The sequence below is a fragment of the Periplaneta americana genome, chromosome 10, assembly GCF_040183065.1.
Source record: "Periplaneta americana isolate PAMFEO1 chromosome 10, P.americana_PAMFEO1_priV1, whole genome shotgun sequence".
Lineage (NCBI taxonomy): Eukaryota > Metazoa > Arthropoda > Insecta > Blattodea > Blattidae > Periplaneta > Periplaneta americana.
This window is the reverse complement of record NC_091126.1, coordinates 94,324,492-94,338,314: the sequence shown is the minus strand read 5'-3', so window position 1 is coordinate 94,338,314 and position 13,823 is coordinate 94,324,492. Positions and strand designations below refer to the sequence as shown.

At 36.7% G+C, this 13,823-nt stretch overlaps 1 protein-coding gene across 5 annotated transcripts in view; it reads right to left on the bottom strand.

Moving 5' to 3' along the window:
• LOC138707899 (galactosylgalactosylxylosylprotein 3-beta-glucuronosyltransferase P-like) overlaps nt 1-13,823 on the bottom strand; it is a 697,107-nt gene that overhangs the window by 214,971 nt on the left and 468,313 nt on the right. The window lies entirely within an intron of this gene.

The following is a 13,823-nucleotide window of genomic DNA, read 5'->3' as shown; positions in this document are numbered from 1 at the left end:
AAATACTACAAATGGTAACTGGTATGTTGGCAACTGAGACAAATGTCTACAATATTTGTCGGTACTGGAGTTCCATGAATTTAAAATTGTACTAGATTTCTGAGCCGGTTACTGGAAGCTAGTGAAATTTGAACATACTAATAATTAATTAATATCAGTATCAATATTAATACATAATAGTTATTTTATGTGTTGCGTGTGGTTATAATTCAAGACTATAGTCAGATAAGTTTTCAGAGTTAATACTATAAATTTCACGTGGTCAAACAAAAATACATTTTTAGGTTAGGTCTCGTGAGTCAATTGTTTATCAAACCAATGAATTTCGTATTGCCAGACAAAATACTTGACATTTTTTATCCCTTTCCCGTATAGTTTGCCTACGAAAATATGTTACAAATTATTGATTTATTTATAATAACCTTCCAACATAAAGTACGGTAAGTAAATAAGTCATTTAGTACGTAAGATCGTGTGATATCTGGTAACAGTTGGCAACACTGACAAGACGGCAATATTTGCTGTTTAGGATCTGTTCTTATGTGACCCTCACTATATAACAGGTTGAGAATTAGCTCCAAGTAAACAATGTTTTATAGAGGAAAGTAGCTTAATATGGAGTGGTATTTCATATGGGGCACCTCAGAATCTCAGTTGTTTGGCGTTGATATCGTCTAGAAATTTAATAAACCACAAGGACACATGCAAACACATTTTCTGTGAGTAGGTTACCATATTCCTGTGTGAGAAGCCGCCTCAGTGAGTCGAGGAAAGAAGTTGGCACCTCGAAAAATTTTGTTCGTAGTGACATCTGTGTACACAAATATATGAAGGTAATTAAAGGTTTTAACAAATTTATATTCAAGTGCTAGTATTAAAAATAACGCTATTCGACGCTATTCTGCTCTTGGCCTAACTCCATTCCAAAGAGTAGCTGGAAGATTTAGTAGTTCACATGGCAGAGGCCCATATTAGGGAATATACATTACTATTTTGGATTACAGTCCTATTAACTGCAAACGGAACTTCCATATCTGCATGCTTTCAATCTGAATCTCCATCCTCATCCGAGAATGATATAAAAAAGAGACTAAAAGTGAACTACTGAAATGTTGAGAATAAATTATAATCAACCGGGATTTGAACCTGTGACTTTTAATCGGAGGACCAACCGATCTCATTCATTAGAGACATTGTTTACTGTAATAACTGAAATTGTTGTAGTTATAAGCATATGAACCTTAGAAATCCCAACACATATTAGGAACCTCTAACACCACTACCCCATAATATTACGAAACCAATTTCAATATTTTCTTTAAATACAGTTTGTAGCTTAAAGTAGTATATTTATGCAGGTGGCCACACCTGTGGAGTAACGGCTAGCGCGTCTGACCGCGAAACCAGGTGATCCGGGTTCGATTCCCGGTCGGGACAAGTTACCTGGTTGAGGTTTTTTCCGGGGTTTTCCCCTCAACCCATTATGAGCAAATGCTGGGTAACTTTCGGTGCTAGACCCCGGTCTCATTTCACAGGAATTATCCCATTCATGTGCTAAATAACCTAAGATGTTGATAAAGCGTCGTAAAATAATCTACTAAAAATGTATGGAAGTGAATGACATCCTACAACGTAAGGAAAGATTGGAAAATCTATGGATACAAATATTTGATATGCTTTACGGTATTAAAGAAACAAGAAAAGTAACCCACATTAGGCTATTTTCGTCTCCATATTTCCACATGAAGAAATCTATTAGCGTGAGATCATATTATTGTGAGTGTACAAGATTGAATTGAAACATTAGACTCAAGTTGAAGATGTCCCAAATGTTTTAAATTTGCGAATCACGCGCTTAATTAATTTGGCAAAGAGTAATAAAGACTATTTACCTAGTATAATTTTGATTCTTCCTCAGGGCGGCACGCGAAATGCAAGAAACCATTTTTTTAACGCACTCATTTGAAAATTGCGAAAACATAATTATTATCCGGAGATTATATAGGTCGTCTGTGGTCCGTTTCTTTTTAGGTTCATTCCACATATCTTAGGGAAACCAAGAAAAACTACAGTCAGAACTTCTCTTGATTTAAGGGAAGGGTTAATTAGATACACTACGACCATAATTAAATGCCTTATTCTCTCTAATACTACGAGAGTATTTTTCAGAAATATACAATTAAAAATACGGGTTCGCAGTTCATTCGAAATGAAGTTGGCAACATTGCCCAATTTTCCTCCTGCTTAAATCATAAGGCGGATATTTCAATTGTTTACAGTGTTAAATGACGTTTGGATTAGCAGTAGCCTACATGTGTTAGAATCAAGTTCAAATGCGACAAGTGTATAGTTTGTGCATTTCATGTTAAATATAATTTTTTCAATTCTGAAAATGAGTACCACTGAAGGTATGAGATTGAGATTTTTTGCTTAAATGCTTTCTTACATTTGTTACATTCTCACCTCGATTACTTCCCTGAAACCTCTTACATTTCAATGAATAACAAAGCAGAAATGGTTAAGGGAGGTGGAGAGAAGATATTAAGGGCTCTGAAACATCATTATGATCGCCGACTTGTCGGATGCTCAAGCGAGATTTCCCACAGACATAGTACGAGGAAGGGGAGTAAACGATCTTCACAACAAAAAGCGGCGATTAGGCTACATTTAATATCTTTGCAAAAGCATTGATACGTAAATTACAAGAAGCTTAAAGTGAAATCCAAATATATTGTGCTAATTATATTTGGATCCTATGGCAAGAATATGACAATATACTGAGTGAACCGTAAGTAGGTGTTGTTAAGTTCGAGTTATTCTTTGAGATATTTCAAACAACAAGTTTAATACAATTTTACTTTTTTTGCTTTTTTTTCGAGAAAAAAATGTTTTATGTGAAACATTTCATCGCGTGTTTTGGGAAAGCCATTGATTTAATTCTCAATATGGTCAGTCAAATTAAGACAGCAGTGTCTTATGATAGTAAATTATTGAAAAAAAATAGGTCTGTTCTTTAAATGTGCACTAATTCGATCCGAACAAATGTTAACATTCCGTTCTGAAAAGGAATTTTAAAATGTTACATCTGTTTGGATCAAATTTCTGCACATTTAAAGGACAAATCTAAAATTATTTCAAACATATTATCATAATACGCTTCTCTCTTAAATTGAATGAGCAAATTGGAAATTAAACAAATGGCTTTCCAGAACACGCCATGCAATGTTTCATATAACAAAATATCTCGAGAAGAAAGCAAAAACGAGCAAAATTGTATTAAACTTTTTTGTTTGAAATATCTCAAAGAATATCCCATGAAATTAATGGCATTTATAACGGTCCACCCTGTATACTCACAATATTTACGCGTTTATTAGAATATGTCTACATTACGGAGGCGCAGAGCGCACAAATGGCTCAACCCACAAAATTTGCATATTGAGTTAATTGCTTTAAAGAGCTCGTCAAATTATTCTCTTCAAAGTGTAAATCGGTCTCATCATCATTTCCAGTTTTTTCAAGAGTTTTCAGCACAATTTTCATTATGTATCACATTTCGCGCACTATTACAAAGAGATAAAGTGCAAATATAATTTTGTGGGTTGCGCCAATTTTGTGTGCTGAGCGCCTCATATTAAACGTGAAACAGCAACTCGTATGGGCATTTCAACAATTACTTTCAAAATCTTGAATCAGTTTTATTTATCCTGTGTTATATTGTAAGTTTTAGATCTAAAAGTTGTGTACAAAATATTTCAATTTCTAACAAAATTCACATATTCGACATGCAATTACATAATATGATCGTTCCGATTTGATAAGATTCCTTACGTCAGTGCTTCACAGAGTGCACTGCACGTGCATTAACAAGACAATAGGCCTACTGAGGGGTGTCAGTGCAAACTGTATACGTGACGGCAAAATAAATTAATGTAAGTTACATATTTATTTACAATTTTTGTTTTTATTGAGTAATATCTGACAGGAAGTGTGTTGAGGTAACTTGAATGTATTTTTTTATTGACAGAAACATAACACTTAACGACTGTTAAACCTTCAACAGTTTGTTAAATACAGTTTTTCCATTTGTTCAACACCAGTTTGACTTAACAGATTCTTAACCGTTTGTTAACTTTAAATGTAGGATTTCAGGCCGTTAACTCATTTAACAAACAGTTAAACATGGCCGATAACACCACAGCTGTTCAGAAAAAAGTTGTGAAAATAACATGTTATGTTTCTCTTTCAGGAATGTTTAGAGTAAGGGCCGGTTTCACCAAGCTTCATCAAATCAGTCCAAATGAAACATTAACTAGTACTGAACATTAAAATATGTACACGAGTACGTTTATATGTACGCTGTCTCCGTAGAGTTCAAGGCGAGCAGCTATATATGCCTCGTCGCGCCGATTGCGTTATGGCTCTCCGATAGAGCAGTCACTAGCGAGTTGGCTTGCCATCCTTGGGGCCCTGTGTTCGATTCTCGGCGATAACTTTTTTTATTAACGTAACTAATTTTTATACATATCAACATTCTTCATTTTTTTAATTTTGTGTAGTGGAACGAATTATTTCGCAACTCTGGCTCCACTAGGAGAATTTAAAAAACTCTTGGTATATCAATTTTCTTCCCGAAATAAAACAAAGATAAACAAACAAATTAAAGAAAAATAAAAGAAATACACATGTGGATCTAATACATTGTCTACATGCCACCGGCGTCTATCACTGCCTGGCATTTTCGGGGCATTGAGTCCACCAGATCGTGGAAATAGTTCTGGTCCTTAGCGAAATCTTTCCAGGTAGCCAGAACTTGATCCCAGAACTGATCTGGATTTTGAGGTGGTGGGATGTCTCGATATTTGTCAATCCTCCTCTTTTTCATGCTTTTCCGTGAACCGTCTTTGAACGTTTATGGCGGTGTGCGCGGGGTGATTATCCTGCTGGAAAATTAAATTTCCATCGGAAAGAAAACGATTATAAATTCCAAGAATCCAGCTCTTTCGCTTCTGTTTTAAAGCCAGTGCAAACATATCTTATCGCTAGCTGTAATATAATTCTAATAAATGAAAGTTAATATACCAATTAAGTTTTGTTATGTTTGAATGCACATTATGTATTAATTTACTAATATAACTTAGGTACCGGTATGTAGTTATAATAATCACTTTCATGTCTTAAAATAAAACTCAGTTGTATGTTACCTAGATGACTAGTTTCAGCTTTGTCTCAGCCGTTTTTATGATATTCTAACCTATGATCAGTTTCTTCTAAAATTTTGAGTACCGGTACCACGATCTTAGTGACGCGGTATCTTTTGTGAATTTTTGTGTCATTCAAATTTTCAAAATGATCGGTTTTTAAATGGTTAACATTATCTCCACTTGACTCTTAATTTTCGAGCAGTTCCAGATATAACAATTCTGCGTCGAAACGTTCCGCCATTTTATATTGCAACTAATGAATAATTAAAAATTTAAAGACAGAAATTTCTATCACTAAATTTAATGATAGTTTTACTGGTTCGTTAGGTTAAAGATGCTTGGTGAGATATAAAAATGATTTAATGAACCAGTAAATAAATTAATGAATCATTAAAACCATAATGAAGCTTTGTGAAACCGGCCATAAGACTGGCAATATATAATTTAAAAGATATTTTGGAATATTGATGTAGGGAAGATAGTCTTTATAAGTCAACTGATTATCATACTGACGCTTATTTCGATGCTGAGCTATTATCCATTTAATATTGAGAAAATGTGCGATTTCAACGTGGCAAGAAATTGAAGTCAGATTTGAATATCCTACAAACAGAAATAGGCCACTTGTTCCAATTCACCAGCTACTATTAACTCTAGATTCTATGTTACTGGCTCTTCAACTATAGCCGATGTCAATAGTACTTCAAAATACTCAGTGAGTAAATAATAAAATGTTTCAGCAGTAATTGCTTCTTTAGGGCGAAATTAAATGTAATTTATACATGGACCTGAATTAGAGAATTTTACATGATACGGAATTCTCCTCGGGTTTTGTGTACAGTTGACTACACGCACATTCGTGTAATTATTCTCACCTGGTGGTCATAATGCTGAGATTTTTCTAAACAGAAATTCATATTTAGCATTATAAAATATAACCATACTTATAATAATTATTATTATTCAATAGTAGTCAATGCAACTTTCATTTATCAACTCTCTGTACTGTATGAATCATGGCTCTGTAACAGGTTATGATTTTACACATGTTTCATGACTTACTCTACAGTACAGAATTTAAATAATAATATCAGCCAATAAGAAGTTGTCTTATATATGCAAAATCATTACCAACTGCTGTTGAGTAGTTAGAATAGTATTAACGACAGTTAAAGTTAAGTGTTGGTTATTTTAAACAAAATTATGTTGAAAAAATGGAAAACATCTTAACAAAACGTTAAAAATAAACCAGCTGCTAATTTAACATTTGTTAAGCCAAATTAAACATTACTTGGAAAAACTGGCCAATAATATAAAACGTAGCCTATTGATGTTTCGTTCTTTTTTTTTTTTTTTTTTTTTTTTTTTTTTTTTTGATCATACCAGTTATATCAGTAGCAATAGTACGACTGACAGAAACCCTGAGAATATGGTTTAAATACTCGACCGCAATTTTGTTTTTGTACACATGGGGACAAGAAAATATCGTTCACATATACAAGTTGAGTAAAACTAAAGTAAACGAAGTTAAGCTCCGTTCAGTGATGGATACCACACCTACCTAAGATTTTATTTATCTAATGTAGCCTAACCAAACATAACAAACATATTTTTTTTATTTACCTAAGCAACACTATTCTGAAGGTTAGAACAAAAACAGATCGATCGCTAAAATGCGTAAACTTTCGACTAGTTCCGCCCCCTAGACTTACAGCAACAATCACGAAAGATGTATTTGGATACCTCACAGCAATACTCTTTACCTCGTTGCACCGTGCATTGTACCGTTGCACGGCTATTTGCACGCGTGCAATTTTGAGCATTTGTGAAGCCCTGCCTTACGTGATAGCAATGAACTTGATTTGATGAATTCATCTCATCAAGTGTAACATGTTGACTCACTTTATTTTTTCAGGCAATGGTTCCAAGGTTACAACTGACAGGCTAGCGTATTTATGCGGAAAATGCACATAATTTGAGAAAATGTGCGTCAAGGAATCACAAAATAATGTGCCGATTAATCAACTTCAGGCACCGGCCTGTCCGACCGGCCTTGAAATTTACAGCCAGTGCCACACACGTACGTCTCGCGTCCCGTGGGGAGCCACGCCGCCCGCACTCAATGCCCACCACATCAGGAAGTCAACAATTACATCATATCATTGCAAACGTGAGAAGAGAGACAGAATTGCTCCAAGTCACACAAGAGTTTGGTGTCAGTATCCAAACATGAATGTGCTCTCAGTGCGAAGTACACAATGACAAGTAGGCCTACGTTACTTGGTCTATTACTTACCATAAGAACAATTCTTTGGGGGAAGAAATTTTCTCATGAAATTTCGGCCAGTGTATTGGACTGGTGCCCACTCAGCATTGTGATGCACTTGGGGAGCTACGATAGGTAGCGAAATCCGGTTACGCTGTAACGGCTGGGGGGCTCATCGTGCTAACCACATGATAACTCCATTCTGGTTGGATGATCGTCCACCTCTGCTTCGGCATGTGGCCGTGAAGCCAGCAGCAGGCTGGTCGGTCTTGACCCCTCGTGGGCTGTAGCGCCACAGATTATTTTTAAGCACAATTCTTTGTATACATCTAAAGTCCGATTAGCATACTGTTTTACTAGTCAGCAATGTATGCAATGAGGACTATTTTACGAGTCAGCGATGTATACAATGTGAAAGGAACTGGCTACCCTATTCCATTATCTCCTGACTTAGTTCCCTTATGAGTGATGTCTTATTGGTGTCACTTATGAGGTTCAAACTTGCTTTCGTATAGTTGACTAAACAATAACTGTTAAATGCACATGTTTCGTAAAAATGTGTAAAGCCGAACTAATACTTAGTAGGAAAGGAAGTTCGGACACCGAACCTGTGAAGTTAACTACGTCGCATGTTACATAAGTCGTGTTGTTTAAATCAATTCAGGGCGGTAAAGGGACTTGAACAGAGCACTACTATGCTTGAATGAAAGCACTACTATGCTTGAATGAAAACGTTGCTCGGTATAGTCAGGTGATAAAACACATAAGGTATGACACACATTTACAAAAGCGACTTACCTCATTCTCTTCTTTATAGAAAACAGTGATAACTTACATTTTAAATAAAAATGGTGTACTTTAAGTGTCACTAATTTTGTTGCAGTGTACAACTGTGTACATTAGTGGGAAAAAAACGGACCGACCCTTGTAGCTGATTTCAGAGCCTTGTTCACTCCAGAGCACGATAGACTGGTAACTAAGACTTTCGTGGTTCGGATCTTGCCTGGGAAGGAAACTTTTTTTGTTCCGTATTCAAATTTATCCCCAATACTTTTCGATTGCAGCGATATTTTACTACTTAATGAAGTTATTATTCTCAGAACATGAATTTTACCAGCAATCGAAAAGTATTGGGAATAGATTTGAAAAAAAAAAAAGGGTTCCTTCCAGGCAGGATTCGAACCACGAAAGTCTTAGTTGCCAGTCTATCGTGCTCTGGAGTGAACAAGGCTCTGAAATCAGCTACAAGGGTCGGTCCGGTTTTTTTTTGCCACTACTGGACATTTGTAATTTGTCAAACATAAACCTGTTTCGATTGTCACTCAAACAAGAAAATGTTCTTTCGTCATCACACGATGCTTCGCGTTCTACCATGGCTCTTGGCGATACACACTAACAGACACTTTCCCGCGTGATTCGAGGCCACGCTTTTACAAAGGAAAAAATGTGTGTGTTTGTCCACCTATTGGTGCGAATTTGAAATAGTTTATATTTATTAAAATGTTGTATACCATCTTATGCCTGCTCACTAATTAATTTGTATTGCTCTTCACAGCGTTTCGAATATGCAGAATTTTTTTTTTAATAACGCGCTTCAGTTTTGGTTTAACCCTTTTATTAATTACCAACAGCTACTGGTATAGATTTTAAAGCTTTACATAACACGATAGTAAGTATTGTGTACGCATGGTTGTTGGAGTCGGCAATTTTCTAGACGTATACTTTTCAATGAATTGTTTAAAATGTTGACTGTCAAGTTTATGAAACGGAATATTCGCACATATCTGCATCGGACACAAGTCATAATAAAAAGTGGAATGTTATGAAATCGCATCATTAAACAATTTCCGATGTTCGATGTGTCTTTTAGAGCGACTTTTTTTTATATCACGATGCCTTTTAACGAATTTACACACTTTACACCATAATATATTTTTGTTCTTGAAGAAAAAGTCACCTCCGAAGTCTTTTACAAGCACAGGCAAAGTTGCAGATTTTATTGGAGGCATTTTAATGCAACTTCACAGTACCTTCACAAGATCACAACTGAACTCCTTGCGAAAGGTTTACTTTTTAAAAAGAAAATAGGCGTGTTGTGTCGAAACAATCTATTAGAATGCAGCAAACAGTACAAAACCCGTTTACATTCAACTGCGAATGAACAGAGCTCCTTCATGTGACGTCTTTAATTTTGCATATGAACCTGAAAATACATTAGTACATTAAACTAACGTCATCCTATAGCCAGTGTTCCTTAGACCTGTAGCAGTCTCTAGGCAATGTTTTTGGTGTCCAGACTTCGTTCCCTAATAATTACTTACGCCTTCTCTTTCAAAATTCCGGGTTCAAACTACAGTAAAACATGAATGATTAATACGATTTCAAATGCAGGTTTGAATATGTGAAATTGCCCTCCGGTACAACAATGCTGTACACTCGAATGCATTGATAATCGAACGGTAGAAACAAATGCCAACTACATCACTCCCTCCCCAATGTACGAGCGGCAGTTGCAATCTGTAGGTTTCATGGCTGCAGCAAGGCGTCCAGTTTGTTGAATTCAATCTAATGCAGTGGCGGACTTCGAAGCATGGCTCCAAACATTTCACTCATAACCATCATAACTAGAGGAGGCTCAAATGGTGGTATTATATATAGCGTGCTCTAAAATTCCCCTTACAAACTTCTAGGACTTGTTAAGGGGACTGAGTAGATAATGTTTTGAATTGGAACCCATGTACGGAAACGTACCGTTTCCGTGCTACAGCCGTTTGAAAACATGTTTTTAACGCGACCACTTTTACAAGTAATTTATTTTATTATGAGGCGTGACCCAGTACATCACTTGTTTTACAATTCAACTCATTAATAACCAAAGAAACAAAATGGAAACTGAATCATTTGTCACAAACACTTTTGTTTACAGTTCAACTTAAACTGTTTTTGTCCTTTTCAAATGATGGTTAACATTCAAATCCACTACAAATGCTGTTCGATGTGGCGACCACCAACTTCGTTGCATGCATTGTACCTACGAATGATGTTTTGGTAAACGCGCTCTATCACACCTGATGTATCTGCAATCTCTCCTGCAGCGACCACAACTCGTGCCACCAGATCTTCTGCTGTCTCTACAGGAGTCTCATAAACCAAATTCTTCATACGACCCCAGAAGAAAAAGTCCAATGGAGTCAATTCCGGTGATCGTGGAGGCCATGGAGGATATGACGTAAGCACCCCTTATCATGTAACGCTGCAGGAGGACGAATCGCGAAGCTATTACTTGTTGAGACACGTGACGTACGTTCAGGCAGTGCTTGCTTTCAAACGGCTGTAGCACGGAAACGGTACTTTTCCGGACATGGGTTCCAATTCAAAATATTATCTACTCAGTCCCCTTAACAAGTCCTAGAAGTTTGTAAGGGAAATTTTAGAGCACCCTGTATTATGTTTCTATTTTAAGAGTCACTTAGATAAATTGAAATACACTTTTTTATTTTGAAATCGACCCTGAAATATAATTTACGTTTTATTATTACATATAAAATATTATTAACTTTTTAATTAACCGGAAACATTTAGGCATTAGAAAGAATTCCATCATTGGCTTCGCTCCTTCCCACACTGAACACCAATCTGGCTTTCAAACAACATAATGGTTGTTCTTGTGCTAGGGGAAGAAAGAGAATTTGTTGTTTACATCTTCCGAATATCAATGCACATGAGTGTACCTACTTAAGTGTAACGTAAGAATCGGACATATCATAAATACTGAAATGGAATTTTCGGAAGGGTGCACTATTATCCAGCACTGCGAGCTTTTACGATCTATTGCACTAACCCTCATGCTAGGCGAATGCCCAAACCCGCACCGGCTGACTACACTAAGTTTCTCTTTCGAGTAGGCAACCCCACTCGTCCCTGGGCCAGCCCCCTCCGTGCGTCGCCACCCGGCATTCGGATAATGCTATGGAATGATGACGAAATGATGTATAATGTTTAATATGAGGAAACGGGAGAACCACGAGGAAAAATTCCAACTGCGACCTTCTCCGCCACAAGTGTCACTATGAATTTTTCAAAGAAAAATCCCAGATCTGACTGGTACTCGAACCTGGACCGCCTGCGTGACATGCTGAAGGTCTGACCACACAGGTACCGTAGAGGATTACCATTAATATTATCCTAGCGAATAGATGACGGAGGTGAAAGGAGCAGAGACCTATTTCTGCTTTTAATCGGTTGTGAATGGCACCAGTAGCTCTATTTGACTTTATGTCCATAAAAGAGAAAACAGGTACTGTAGTAACTTTACATCTTTCATTGAAAAATATGTGTTATTATAAGTAGAGTCCTGCGTTTGGTTACTTTGAAAACAAGTTAGATGTTCGTCGATCTTAGTACGGAGAGTAAATTACAAGTCAACAGTTTACCCTGCAGTGAAGTACTCTCGAGCACGCTCTGGTACTGTGTTTACAACTATTTATTCGTGTACCCTTGTGAATGAGTGAGTGAACAACAGGAATAGTACTGATATTCAATATACAACTTGAATTCAAAAACAATAATAACGAAGTACTTATTGAACGGCAGCTTATATGAAAGAAAATATTATTTTTACCATGGATAGAATAAACTAAACGAAATTTAGGGACCAGCCCTTTCACTTACAGGAGTCAGCACACTTGGCACTGTGCCACTGTTAGTGTGCTAAGTCTTTAATTTTTAGGGCATGAACTGTATAAGTAACTCCTTCTGAAATCTTTAGTGCATATTTTCAAGTTTATTTTACGGCTTTTAGTGCAAATAATTCTCAATACAGAAATATTTGAGAGTTAGGGAGTGAGTCGTTGGTGGCTAATAATGTTCGAATAGCTTCATTATTTGTAAGTTTATTACCATGTTAATAATTTTGTCTTTCGTTTTATAAAAAGAATTGCTGAAAATAAATACCATGTTTCTCACCTCTTGCGTTCCAGATGTGAATTTTCATTATCGTACATTTATTCATACTATTGAATTACAATTAAATTGCTTAATTATACTTACTTACTGGCTTTTAAGGAACCCGGAGGTTCATTGCCGCCCTCACATAAGCCCGCCATTGGTCCCTATCGTCAACAAGATTAATCCAAATCAAGATTTCAGGTATAACTCCCTGTAAAGTTGATTTGAATAATTTCGAGGGAAAAATTGTTCCCGGGCCGGGTATCGAACCCGAGACCTTTGATTTAACGTACCAACTCTCTACCAACTAAGCTACCCGGGAACTCTACACGACACCGATCGAATTTTTCCCTCTATATCCACATTCCTCAAAGTGGGCTGACAACCGTCAAGCAATCAACTTCGAGTGCACACTAACTCCGTGTGACTTAAATTGTGGTTTTCTGTTAACGAACAGTGACGTGTATTATGCAAATCAAGATTTCAGGTATAACTCCCTGTAAAGTTGATTTGAATAATTTCGAGGGTAGAGTTCCCGGGTAGCTTAGTTGGTAGAGCGTTGGTACGTTAAACCAAAGGTCCCGGGTTCGATACCCGGCCCCGGAACAATTTTTCCCTCGAAATTATTCAAGATTAATCGTCTGTATCATCATATCCCACCTCTCTCAAATCCATTTTAATATTATCTTCCCATCTACGTCTCGGCCTCCCCAAAAGTCTTTTTCCTTCCGGCCTCCCAACTAACACTATATGCATTTCTGGATTCGCACATACATGCTATATGCCCTGCCCATCTCAAACGTCTGGATTTAATGTTCCTAATTATGTCATGTGAAGAATACAATGCGTGCAGTTCTGTGTTGTGTAACTTTCTCTTGCTTAATTATAGCAATCTCAAATAAAATAATTTCAAACAAATTTAATTTATATCATAAATTAAAAAATCAGTTGAGAATAAGGTGCTTAGGAAAATATTTGGGGCTAAGAGGAATGAAGATACAGGAGAATGGAAAAAGTTACACAACGCAGAACTGCACGCATTATATTCTTCACCTGACATGAATAAGAATATTAAATCCAGACGTTTGAGATAGGCAGGGGTTGTAGTACGTATAGGCGAATCCATAAATGCATATAGTGTTAGTTGGGAGGCCGGAGGGAAAAAATACCTTTGGGGAGGCCGAGACGTAGAAATGTATGGTTTATTTAGAGACACTCGCAACTGCAGAGCTTATATCAGCGTCGCCAGTGTGCCGGAATTTTGTCCTGCAGAAGTTCATTTACATGCCAGTAAATCTACTGACATGAGCCTGGTGCATTTAAACAGACTTAAATGCCATTGACCTCGGCCGGGATCGAACCCGTAATCTCGAGCATAGTAGGCCAGCGCTATACCAACTGCGCTA